At 39.3% G+C, this 14,422-nt stretch overlaps 1 protein-coding gene across 1 annotated transcript in view; it reads left to right on the forward strand.

Moving 5' to 3' along the window:
- Positions 1-14,422, forward strand: part of myo18ab (myosin XVIIIA b) — a 117,748-nt gene that overhangs the window by 3,649 nt on the left and 99,677 nt on the right. The window lies entirely within an intron of this gene.

Here is a 14,422-nt window from a genome sequence, read left to right on the forward strand (position 1 = left end):
TTTAACAACAGCACAGAAGTCATGGCTCTTCATAGTGCTTTCTGATGTGTCAGCACACTCATTTAAATTCGGATGTTCCATTTTCCTCCATTATGGTGATTAAAAAACCTATCAAAGCTCCTGTGTGGCTCGTCTAAACGCATAGCCCACTTAAGTGTTGTGTTAAAAGAGGATGTTTATTCTAGTGTCACAGCCACCCAGCCCTACATGAATGGGATAACGCATGACTGTAGTGCCCTATCAAGCTGTCCTGGCTGAGTGGAGGCACTGATGGAGCGATTGCTTTGAAGATGACTCAAAAAAGCACCCCGCTCTAGTGTTGTGGTGTACTGTAATGATGTAAGAGGAAGTCATTTAAGCTTATCTCCCATTTTAAGGTGAAGTAGTAGATAAGAATTGCACAGATATCACTGGCAAAGATCTTTGCATTACTCAGTCTTTGTTTATTTTTTGGCCTAAAGGAGTATGCGAGCATTTCCTTATGGGTAAAAAAATAAATAAATTACACACAGCATGGGGATTGGGTTTATTTTCTACTCAGCTATTATTTATGCAGTAGGTTTCTTTTTTTATTTGAAGGAATATGTTTGTATACATTTTGAAGTTGAGCAGTACATTGGCCACAGACACAATGGAAAATGAGGGGAATGATGTTGGGTTTGGGTAAAGGTCACTGTGGATCTCTGCTCTTGCGTTTGCTCAGGTGAAGTGTACTAAGTATTTCTTTAGTAGCATTAGTAGCATGACAAGTTTTATTGGGGCAGCCATGATGGGTCTGGGACCAGGATGTTGCTGTTTTGATCCACATAACTAGCCGAAGGATTGAGGGCAGTGGGAGCGAAGAAACAGAGATGTCCTCCCCCTCAGTCCATGAATAAGGTGCTGCTGATGAAGACACCTAACCCCTTAACTGCTCCCTGAGCCTCAGGGATGGCTGCCTGCTATCTGGGTGTGTGCTCTTTGCTCCAGTTAGGCGCAATATGACGTACGTTTGTTACGTGAATCATTCGGCTCTGAGGTGGAGGAATTTAAATAAATAAAGAAATCCATATCAACAGAAGGGGGAGGCACAACTAATACCGTGTTTCCCCGATAGTAAGACACCCCCGATAATAAGACGCAGTGTGGGTTTTAGGGGGGTCGGCTAATGTAAGACGTACCCCGAAAGTAAGACATAGTAAACTGTAAGTTGGAAAAATATAAGCCATAGTACCGGTACATTTTGCTGCATTAACTGCGGGATGCGGACGGTTAGAGCGGGATGCGGACGGATCTGGAGCGGAATGAGCGGAGGGATGTGGAGGCCGCGGGAGCAGCAGTAATGTTGTCCGTGGTCCAACACGCAGCCATGGTTGTCATGGAATAAATCTGTTTTATCTTCCAGTATAACATATTCAAACTGTTCGTTCTTACCGTTTTTCATTGTTTTACATGTTATACATGGAAATACCGTCATGATACGGTTGTAACAAGACATTCTTGGCACTTGCTTTTATAAAACCATACCATACTGTTCAGGTTGTTAATAAATGTTAATTTTATGGTTAAAACAAAAATCGACATTTTTTACCAATATAAGACATACCCCGAAAGTAAGACATACCCCGAAAGTAAGACATAGTGGGACTTTTGGGGGTAAAAAGAATGTATGACACTGTCTTACTTTTGGGGAAACATGGTATGTTTCATCACCTCTAGCAGAATCGCCCGGTTGAGGATGAGGAAAATCAAAAATGCCGTTAGCTAAAGCCAATGAACCCAAGCAGATAAACTACACTGACACAGCACAGCAACTATTATGTATTTGTTTTGTTATTTACTGTGAAGCTTTGAGGTTACTTTGTGTATAATTGTTTACGTTTGCTGTTTACATGCACACACTAAATTTTCTGCACTAGGGTTGTGTTAGATTTATATGCTACAGTTTTTATGTAAAATCAATATCTTGGTAAATTGCTTTTATTTAAAAAATAAACAAATGTTTACATTTTTTTTGTCACTTCGAAAGGTTTGTAGTAAATTAAAACGTTAAATTAATATAAACCTAAATATCATTAATATATATTAAATGAAATATAATTGATATTTATATTTATTTTGTCTCAGTAGTGTGTTCTTGAAATTAATAAAAGTATTTCTCAGTGTTTTGTCATATCGCCAAATATATCGTTATCGCCAAAATGCCCTGAAATATTGTGATATTTTGTGACCGACAGTTCCTCAAAATCTTCTGAATATGACTATGTTTAGTGCATTTTAGAAGTGTAAAATACCAGTTTCTACCACTCTCTTGCTTATAAAAGAGCACTGTATAACTTAGGCTATTGTAATCAATCTCTGTTAGTGCAAAGAGGTGTTCATATGTGACCCCTTTTTATTTTTTTAAACAACAGCTTCAGAAGTTTTGATTGAGTGCTAGTTGCTGAATCTTTTTTTTTTACATATCATCTTTGAGTAAATACATTCACTAGGTCACTTTCCATGTTCTTTCTATTATATGAACTTAAATGGCTGAAAGTATTTTAAATACACTTGACGAGCCTTTCTGCCACTTTTAAAATTTGTTCTGTGGAACCCTGTTAAAGACTTGGTAAAAAAGAATGAGTGCTGGAGAGTTTCTCCCTTTCTCTGTTTATTTTTCTCCACTCTCTTTTTCTCTTTGTAAATCATAAACCAAGCATACTTGAGCCAGCTGTGTGTCTACAAGTTGAGTGGGTCTGTAGGCTCCTGACAGCACAGACAGAGAGACGTCACTCCCCCTCCTCACTGTAACCTATGATTGACAATAACTAAGATGTATGCTGTAGCTTGAGGAAAGCAATTTCTGCACTGTGTCCATTATTAATGTAAAGTTGAGTACCAGTGTCAGACTAATAACACTGTAGGGCAGTAATAAGGAACATAATGTAACTCAAAGACTGAAGGCTGCCAAAAGACTGTTGTAAGACATAGGCCAGCCTGCTGTCTTCCTCTGACTGAACTGAATGAAGAGGTTGAGTGGGTGATGTATATGTTGCTGAGTGACACAGAGCATTCTGGGTGTAGAGGCATTGGGTTGGGGTGTCTCAGTACTGTGTAATGAGGCCTGAAGGACCGAGAGCTTTGCTTTTCTGCTGCTTATCCTCTCCAGCTCCAGCCTGAGAAAAGTCTGCTTTCACAGGAATTCGTAATAGCAAAGTGATTGCAGGCTTGCAAAGTTCTGACATGTGAACAGTACTTTCACATGATCCTGTATGTGCAGCAACGGAACGTCTGAAGTCAAGAGACGTAAAACATGTGGAGAATGTGACTTTAAAACACAGGGGACAAACACAGAATGTGCTTTTCTTGCAAATTGGTGAAAGCTGAGCGCCAGCAGCCCCTTTCATACCAGAGCTGCTGTATTGTTCTATTTTGGGTTATACCAACAAACAAAGAACAACTTGCTTGGCTGCACAGCTTTAGCCCAGCCTCCCTATTTTACTTATTTTGGCTCCTTACTTTACTTTGGGGTGGTGTTGGTGTTAAGAATTCTTTGTGTCACAATTGGTCTGATATAGATTCATCTGATATTTTTTTGGATTTTTCTTCAGACCAATTGTGATATGTACACAATTGTGTGTGTATATATATATATATATATATATATATATATATATATAATATTATATATATTTTTTTATTTAAATGGTCAGCATCTTGCAGAAAATACACATTACTCAAATGTTAATAGCCAAGCTGGGAAATGGACTTGTGTAGTTGTCTGGGTAATGTCAGTATAGCTTGTATCTACAGTCACTGTCCATTCCCTCAGATTCACAGTGAAAGCCTGCAGAGAAACACACAAACACGCACACAAATGTGTGTGTGTGTGTGTGTGTGTGTGTGTGTGTGTTACTCTGCATACTTTATCTCTATTTCCATTTTTTTAAAATCAACTTTATTGAAGAAAAGTTATGACAAACAGACATTTTCCAGAACAGAGCACACATAATCACTGAGAACATAGCCACAAAATAATTATACATCAACAGATATTTCATATTCATAATAACTACCTTAATCCATATCTGCCCTTGCTTGGTCAGGACTATCACGGAGCAGGTATGCTTTGGGTGTTGTGTTAGTGTGTGTTGTGCTTTTATGCAATACACCATGTGGTCTTAAACGGTTTCTGAATTTGAAGCTCAGGTTCGTTTAATCTTGGAACAGTATCTGGCCTCCATGTGTCACAAGACGTAATGATAGACAGTCTGATACCACAGCAAATGCTTACTTCAGTGTTGCTCTGCGCAAACATGTGTTGTCCTCTGAATTTTTGGAAATAACTTTGGGCGTAAAAAGTCCTCACCCAGGAGTGGGTTTCCTGGAATATCCTTGGCAAGTCACAATAAGTAAGAATACACTTGGAGCAGAGCGTAGCACAAACAGGAACTGGAGCTGGGCCTTTGTGTGAGTGTGTGCGCGATGCTCGATGAGCACCAGCCTGTTGGAATTCATTGCTTCCCGACATGATGCTGGCAGCACAAGCCTGATTTGTGGGCCTCACTGAAGCAGCAGGAGACATCCTCAGACCTTTTTGTCTCGAAAGACAAATGGCAGCTCCATGGCCATCATTTGAGAGAAGGGCCATGAGTGGCCATCTCCTAATGGTCAAACAATAGACAAAATGGAGTGATAGGCTTTAGCCACAGTCATATATTAAAGAGACAGGTCCAGCTGGGGTCTGCTTCTCTAGCTGTCCAGCTGACCTTACACTGGTGATTTTCGGTTTTGAATTCAAATAGACTTGGCTATCACCTTGGAAGCAAGCACAAGGTTGCCAGTTAATTAGGGACAACTCCCTAGCACCTACACACGATGGCCATTTCATCAGTTAATCTGCTGTGCTATTATCAGGAAAGAATATAGTGGTAATATTATCAAAGTTAAATACAGTCCTTTAATCTTTGAGACATGAAAGAATATTAAGCTCTACTCCTACCCATAGGTGTTGCTGGTCATCCTCCCACTCTGAGATGACAACTCGTCTTCATGTGTCTGAAGATGTGTGTATCAGCCAAGAAGCCACGATTGGGAAAAGGAAATTTAGCAAAACTGTAACAAACTGTTAGTATTTTAAGAACAAGGGATTGACCAAACCAAAGCCCGCACACTAACATGTTTAAATGTGTTTGATTGTATTTTCTAGTTCATAAGAGGTCGAAAAAACAGCCAACTTTAATGTGGAAACTATTCCTGCAGATCCCCCAAGAGAGCAAGTCTCCCATAAAGACAGAAATATGCTTTAAGAGCAAATCATAGACACACGAAATACATACAGAAGATAATGATATTATATTTACTAAGCACTTCACTACAAACATTCAGCAAAGTTTCATTTTTTTAAATTATCAGCATTTTTGTCTGTGACTTGGAGTTTAATTTTTTCACAGGTGTGGTTAACCTTGTCTGACTTGTGATTGGTTGTGGAATGCTTAATTAAGTGTTACCCACTAGTAAGATCACCCGTTTCAATCCAAAAACTCAGAAACACTGGTCAAATACAGTGCTCATTTATTAGATTCATGGACAATATGGCCACATTATGTTTCTTAATTTCACTCAATACAATATAATTCCGATATGGATATGAACAATAAAAAAAAAAGCTACACAAAAACTGCCAAGAACTGAAAGCAACATGACATCGTCATCAAACAAAACCTCTTGGCTTTGTCAATATTAATATTTTTATACTAACTTTAAAATTGAGTAAAATTAACTGATGGCAGTACCCTGTAATGACCAGTGACAGATGCTGTAAATGAAGTATATTGAAATAATGTATAATATAATGTAGAATGTATAAACAATATTATTGTTATTAAAACATTATATATTTAGAAATATATAGATATTGAATAATTGCCCAACCCTAAATGATAAGAAAACATTGAGTTGAATTGCCAGTGTTTTTAATGGTTGCTTTGTCTGGAAATGAAATAATATGAGGGGGATTTTAGCATATATATTTATAAACTGTGTATTTCTGATTAACTGGCTAGAGAATGTAAGTAACAAAGTTAATCGTTATTACTGTAATGTTTGCATTTGTAATAAGCTGAGTATGTTATTTGTAGCAGGGCATGAAAATAATGAAGACAAAAGAGGTTTTGATGGCTCATTCGCTTTACGTCAGTTCTTCACAGTTGCAGCTCACATTTCCTAGAAGCTAGAAGGAAGTGCTTGTTGGATTAACTCTTACGTGGAAAGCTGGAGGGACAGAAATGTGTGTGTGGCTGAGATTTGGGGGTATAGATTCTCTATATTTGGATCCTGAGAGCATTTTGAATGTCTAAGAATGATTGTCCTTGGCAGGAAAGAGTATTTAGGGATCCCTTCTCTGTAGCTGAGGAATGCCTCTGAGGCTGAGCGGGTGAGGAACAGGCCATAGGCCCCTTCTCCCTCTTTTCTCATTAAGGCCTAGCTCAGAGAGACCAGCCAAATAGAAGAGGAAGTCCACCATTCTTCCAGCCTCTGACTAATGTGGCTGGGATGTCCTGTGATGAACTTCAGGAAGCCTAGGGTAGAGACAATGTGGCTCTTACTGAAAGAAACAGGTAAACTAGGTCTATTTTCAGCTCACAGACTGCGCTCAGTCTGGCCATGCTGTTTAAAGATTTGCTAAAGATGCTCTTAGATGCATTTACTGTGAGTTAGCCCTGACTGATCAACAAATAGCATGATTTTTATTAACTCAAATGTGGTCTCAGAGACTACACTTCACTTATATATCAGTCAAAATGTCAGTCGTTTACTGTGTACTATCAGGAAAACGTTCTGGTGTGGCTGGTTTCTGGTGAGAATAAGATCCGACCTCGCTCCGACCCAATTATGGGGGTACACCACAGATCTGTACTAAACATGTAGCTAGGGATGCTTTCCATTTTTCACACAGCAGAGCATGTAAACAAAGAACTGTTTAAAGTTTAGCAGCTAATCAGAGGTGTGTTCCCTGTTGCCGTAAGGCCTACCTTGAAGTGAGCACTGTGATGACGTGGTCAAAGGATGAGTTAAAGGGGCACATGTTTTCAAATGTTCAAGGGTAAGAGAGTTCAAGGAACCTTTTCTTAATTAGCTTTATTTATTTGTTGCTGTTGGTGTGTAAAGAATATTTCAAGAATTGAAACCTATTTTGTTTTTTAGTAAAAGTTTTAAAGCATATTGTTTTAAACGTGATGTTCATAAAACATGTGCATAATATATAAGTTCAGTACCATTTAAAGTTTTTTCCTAGATCTTATCATCCAAGCCAGCACCCATTTAAGAACTATTAATTTTAAAAGTGTTGTGACTGATGTCTGCTTTTAGCTTTTGGCAGGAGAGGCAGGAGTGAATCGTTCTGTTTATTACTCCCACTGACAGGCCACAGATTAAGATTAAATGATGTCAAACAATGAACAGAAGCCTGCTCAGCCTAATTAAATGCTCACTGCAGTCAGGAATGTGTAACTAAAACTATTCAGCGTTGTGTATTTGTTCTTTTGGGGGATGCTCCATATCAGCTGTATGTACTGGAGTGCTGGAGTATTCTGGGTGTGCTGGGGTCAGGATGCAGAGTATCTCCTTGGGCTGGCCTGACACGGCAAACTTACTCACTGTGACGCTGTCTCTAAAAGAGCTGCCTACAGCTGTGTGCCAGATGCCATTATCCTAACAGATGCATACACACACACACACAGACACACACAGACACACACACACACATTTAGTTCTCTGAGGTGGGCATGCTGGTTTATTGGCAAGGAGAAACCATGACTGAATGGTTAATGAAGCTCAAGTGACCAACAAATTTTGGACATAGCCAAGTTTAGTTGCATGCATCAGACATAACTTAATGTCTTAACTCTGCAGTTTGTAAAACTGTGTGCTGTTACTGATATGCTGTAATCAGTATTTGTAAGTAGATAGTGAACATGCTGCCAATCAGCAATGTGGTTATCATGATGAATTAGAATAGGGAGCCAGTGAGTTACCGTGTATCTTCTGTCTTATTCCAGTACTGGTGTCACAAAATAATTATGTAATTTAGTTTTAGGTTAAGATATTTGTTTGTGGCATCTGGAATATACTGGGATACTGAAGTTTATTTATATGCATTATGTAATTGCAGAATGCCATAAATCATTTTAAATATAAAGACATATTATGTTCAATTTATGTATATATATTTACATTCTGCATTTGCACTTTCACATGTTTCAGTGTCAAACATTTACAAATAATTATTTGCCATGGTATTGAGATTGATCAAATTCAAACACAATTAATCTCTCCTTTAATTATGAGAACTGTTTAGAAGTGGCATTTTCAACAGAATTTCTCTCTACAGGTCTCAACAATTTTTATGATGGGAAAAAAAATCATTTGAGCTATACACCGTGTGATCTAAGATGTTAAATTTGTAAGTTAATTCAATAGTTTAATTTTATTAGCCTTTACAAAGCCATGTGACGGGTCAAAACCTGAGCCGTGGGCATGTGCTAGGGTTGACACGAACAGAAGACCACTGACCACAGGGGCACAGACTCTTTTTCTCTGCCACAGTACACACCCACAGCAGCTCTGCCTGATGCCTGCCACATGTTTTTGGGGTTTTCTAGCTCTTTCATTGGGGATGCTAAAGAGGATTGAAGGGACAGCATTCTGGTGGCGTTTTCCACTGCAACCCGCACAGCATTGGAGTTGCTTCCTCCCCTTTCATTGGCTGAGTTCACTAAGGGCCTCTTGGCAACATTCCATTTTGAATCTATAGAAAAGCTGTGGGATGTTAAGCTGGTGCCTGCTTTAAAGTGGTAGTACCCAGTTGCTGACCTGTGGAGACACTATTAAAATATCTGTAATTCCAGACCATAGCAATATAAAGAGACACATGAAGTTCAAACAGAAATTTGCAATTGACATTTTCATTATACTTGTAAAGTGGTCGTATGTTGAGGACGTTCACATAGACATGACAGTGATGGAAAGTGCCCTCCTCCTGGTCGTGTCTCTTTGCCTCATGTTTACTTGAATGCTTCTTTTTAGTGGTTGCCATCTGTGACACATTAGGAAGGCCAATTTTCCTCCTCCCTCACTGGGCAACATGCAGTTTAACTTTGGATGTCATTCTTTAATTCTTTTTTTCTGTAAAGCATCTCTGTATCTCTTTCCATTTTTTTTCTTTTTCTCTCTTTCTCTGTGGCCATGAGTTCTGCTTTTGCAGTTGCCTTGGCATCACTTCTGAACAGTCTGGGAGCAGGTTTTTAAAAAGCATTTTTGCTTCAAAATTTCTTGGAATAAAAAAACTTTTACACTCACTTTTGTTAAAGTCACTGTTTTGGGAGATACATGGTTTTAATTGGACAGTGAAGATATGTAACGCTACAGAAATGTCAAAGCTTGGCCTCCAACTGAGCATGCTGGCATCTGTCCAGTTCCAGTTTATAGTTTTCCTCCCTGTTTACTATTTCTTTTCTGTTTTGTAGAGTATGTTGTATGATCATTATGCAAGAGCTTGAGAAATCTTTCAGGACCATATTGATGTGTGTTTTTTCTGCTTCTGTAAACAGATCAGCTGTGACAGAATCGATTGTCATCATCCCGAATTCCCTTTAGGTCCGCTGGCTTGCTGATGGCACTGTCCATCATGTGGTGTGAATTTGCGCTGGAATGAACGTATGTGCATAAACACATGGACGTCATAGTGCAGACCCCCTCTTCGATACACACGGGCACTGCTGTTGTTACTCTTGGCCCTGGCAATATTATTTTACTCCCCGAGACTGTGAGCTCCGTTCAGGAAGCAATCCTGGTTTGATTGGCTCTCGTTTTATCAAAACCTTCTCAACATGTCTGATCTCTGAACTTAAACATACTTTTTTTCCTGAGCTCGGCACCATTTTTCCTCCCTCCGTTTTACAGGCAGCGTTGAAACCTCACTCAAATAACTTTGACACAACTGTGGGTGATGGGAGTGCTTTTCATTGCCTGTTGGAGAATTTACTGCTGCAAGGAATTGATGATTATATGATTGAGTAAGTCATTTTTTCCTGCAGTGGTAAAACATGCCATGTTTCCTGCTTATTAATTTAGCCTGTTTTCTCTTCAGACAAACTTTCGAGAGCAGCAGGAAGCTATAAGAACTGGTCTTTTTACGTCAGCCTTGGAATCTTCTTGAAGGGCCACCAGTATTCCAAATTTGAAATTAGTGATTAATAAAAATAGTCATTCAGAGTAATTTGATGTGATGTGGTGCGCTATTAAAACTTTATTTGCAGTGGTGAATCCTTGGGTCACAGCGGTTTTATTTAATATCCAAAATGATTAGTGAACCTGAACAAATCTGATCATTTATATATGATGGTTATAGCCATGTATCAGAAAGGTTTTTGGGGAATTATGCCGTACATTTTTCTGCATGCAACTCTACCATTAAACAGTTAAACAATATGTTTTAGAACAAAACAGGTCACTATCAGATATGCAGAAATATTCAACAGTTCATTTTAATTTCCCCTTGTTCTTTTATGTTTTTATGCACCTCTCTGGCCTGAGACAAGCACAGTAGTATCAAAACTAACAGTACCCTGGCTTTCATTAGGATATAGTATATAGCTTCACACCTCAATGTCCTGTTTGGTCTGTTGGGCTCTGCATTGTAGAGCTAATCTTTGGGGAACAATGCTGTGTGTTACAGTGCCAGGTGTGCCACACTCGACTGTGATATGGAGGAAATAATTGAGTGTGCTCAGGAAAGCCTGCCTGGCAATCAGATTGGCATACGAGGTAGTTGCTGTTATTGTACTTACCTTAGGAGCTCAGCTGATTTACTCTGCCATTGTTCCACTCCCAATAGAGTCTTAGTGTAGCCTTTGTAGACATAGCTTCTGTATTGTGTGTGGTAAACTGTTTTTGAATATGAGGTGCATGTAGTTTAGACAGATATATTAATATGCACTGGCCACCCAGACTACCAGGAAGATGAATCCTTTGGTTAAAATTATAGAAACACGTTTATCATGAATACATTGTATTTAGAGTAAATAAGTATAATTTAGGAAGGTGGCTTTTTGAGGATTGTTCCTTGTGTATTGTAACACTAATAAAAATCGGTGTCATGCTTTAGTTTTGAAATATTGTAGTTTCTGTTAATGAACTTGTGGTATCTGCTTGTCATGGACGCTGACAAGAAAGTGCATCACATTCTTCTGAAGATTTCCAAACCAAATGGACAATGCAAGGTCCAAGAATCACAGCATTCCAGGCTTGCTTTTGGAGAGTCCAGTCAATTGAGCATTATTGACGTCAGTTATTGGAACCTTGCTTGTTTGTGTGGTAAATGTCTGTGTGGTGTAATGTGCCTGCTCTTCTGGCCTCAGTGACTTGTGGGGAAATGCTTCCTCCCTTAAGTTCCATTTTGGTATTTGTGGAATTTGCTTTGGAACAAACATGACACTTCCTGACCGGGTCTCTGGAGAAAGCAGTGTGGAGGTGGGGTTTAAGACACAGCAAGACAGAAGGGTTCAAAAGAAAACAATGCGTTTAATTTGGATTTTACTTCAATCTTTGTAAATGTTTTAGTTTGAAGGAGGCGTCATTCTGAAATAGATGGGTTGTCCTGAACGGCCTGTAGATTAATGAAGTCTTCTAGTGCCCTTCTGTTTGCGTAAGCTTGTGAAAGGCATGTGGATTGTAGTTATTGCTGAAGTTTCTAACGGTTATAATTTATGGGGGTTAATCTTTGCTAGTATATTTTACATATAAATAATACTGCCCTTTAGTTGAGCTTGGCTGAAGTCCTGAGGACTTGTCTCTATCCAAAATGATACAGCTTTATGCTAGTGTTTGAATGTTGACCCCTTTTTAAAAGAAGTTATGGTTAGCTCATTTTACCATTGAAAGGCGAACTATCCAGTATTAATGCAAATAACAGTATGCTTGTGTTGAGATTGTGTTGTTAGAATGCCAAGATGATTCCAAAAACAGTTAATCATAAATCAAATTGGCACTGATTTTATAGTGTTTAGTGCAAAATTCAATAACACAGGAATGAAAATCCTGCCTGGAACCTTCAGGAGGAGAAAAAAAAACAAAACAATAAAGATGTGTTGATTATTTTAATAAATAATACTGTTTTCCCCAATTTGTCTCTCAATCACCATAAACTGTCCTACCTGCTATGACTCCTACATTTTGATATCATTAGGGCTGTCCTGGACACCATTTTTAGGCTTTTATTCAGTGAATATTCCAATAATCTATGTGCAATGCCTGCTTTGAAATCCACAGGCTGTTTTGCAGCTCATGGTGTGGCTCGTAGCTAACCTTGCTTGCTAATTCGTTCATACATGATCCCACTAAGGGCAAAGCGTATTCATGAGTTAACAGGAGCTTCAGTGAAGTGGTCTAATTCAAGGTATGAATCTGACATAATCTGACAGGTTTTAGTCTTTATTCATACAAGGACTTTGAAATACATCCCTGACGAATGTATGTCTAAATAACAGAATATTTGGGACTAGCCCTAGATATCACGTGGTTCATCAGAGACACACATGACAGCATGCTCATAAATTGCCTTGCTGACAGCTGTAGGTTGTGGCGATGGTAAAGTATTGAAGAATGTACCGTTGGGTACTGGTATTGAATTCCAGGTACTGGTATCAGTTTAAATGTGAACAGTACCAAAACCTATTATTAACAGTGATAATATTATTATAATTTTAGGAGCTATAATATCAGGGAATATGATTGTATAACTATAAGATCTATTTTGGCATCTTTTGACCCAGAATAGACATTACCATGTTCACATTTCTTTTTTCATTCATGGGAGTCCCATTTAGACAGGAAGTCTTCAGATGAATATGAAGGATCAGCCAGGAGCTGATTAGAAGAGAGAGAAGGCTTGAGAGCTGTGAAACTTCCTGTCAGGATGGCCTTTTTTATTGATGTCATGAGAAAATAGTTTTCTTTGCTCCCCTTGGTGGTTTGTTGCATTTGGACCCTACCCTTCCTGCTTTTGCCCCCTCCCCTCTCCCTGTCTCAGAACCCCCTCCTTCTTCCTCCTTCTGCTTGGAGTTTGCTCTGCCTTGGTGTTATGCTCTAGAGAAAAGGGACAGAGCCCTCCATTGACTGTGCACTCCGCAGACATTAACATTTTGCATAGGTTTGCAAAGCATGCCCCACGCAGTACTGCAGGCCACGGAGAACCTGCTTTGGCTGAGCAAAACTCTCTCTGGATCAGAGAAAGGCCCCTCTGTGTTTCTCTGCTGGGAGAAATCCTAGCTTTCTCCACCCCCTCATATCCCACACATTCTGGCTTAGATCGATTTATGGTTTGATTGTATTGTGGAGTTGGTTTAGAATGTGCTGATGTTCAAGCCTTAGTGTTTGACATACACTATATTGCCAAAGGTATTCATTCACCCATCAAAATAATTGAATTCAGGTGTTCCAATCACTTCCATGGCCACAAGTGTATAAAACCAAGCATGTAGGCATGCAGACTGCTTTTAAAAACATTAGTGAAATAATGGGTTGCTCCCTGTTGCTCCCAGAGCTCAGTGAATTCCAACATGGTACATTGATAGGATGCCACCTGCGCAGTTGTGGAATTTCCTCACAACAAAATATTCCATATTTAAATGTTAGTGGTATTATAACAAAGTGGAAGTGATTGGGAACGACAGCAACTCAGCCACAAAGTGGTTGCGGGGTCAGCAGATTTTGAGATGCTTAGCTTAAGAACAGTGTATAGAGACCTTCATGGAATGGGTTTTCCGTGGTAGAGCAGCTGTATCCAAGCCTTACATCACCAAGTGCAATGCAAAGCGTTTGATGCAGTGGTGTAAAGCACACCGCCACTGGACTAATAGAGCAGTATGGGTGTGTTCTCTGGAGTGAAGAATCATGCTTCTCCATCTGGAAATACGATAGACATGGGTTTGGCGGTTGCCAGGAGAATGGTACTTGTGTGACTGCATTGTGCCAAGTGTAAAATTTTGTAGAGGAGGGATTATGTGTGGGGTTGTTTTTCAGGATTTGGACGCGGCCCCTTCCTTCCAGTGAAAGGAAGAGTGTAGTGTAAACACATTGGACAGGCTATTATTCTATTAAGTTTTGCATCGTCTAGAGAGGTCTGGGGAGGGGGATTTCCCCTCCACATCACAGAAGGTGTTAATTATACAGTGTAGGTTTACACTGCTCAAAGAGCTGTATCATCATGAATTATGAAATAAAGGATCCAGAATGATTGTTGAAGTTGATATCATCAAAAATAACATTACGTAGAGTTTATCCACCATAGTTGGCAGGGTGCATGATGTTTCTCATGGCGCAACTGTTCTGAAGAACGCAGGGAGCTGTTTCTGTGTTTAGAAAGACAACTTGAATGTCAGCCATTTGCTCTGCTCTTGTT

This window comes from Hoplias malabaricus, chromosome 1 (genome assembly GCF_029633855.1).
Source record: "Hoplias malabaricus isolate fHopMal1 chromosome 1, fHopMal1.hap1, whole genome shotgun sequence".
Lineage (NCBI taxonomy): Eukaryota > Metazoa > Chordata > Actinopteri > Characiformes > Erythrinidae > Hoplias > Hoplias malabaricus.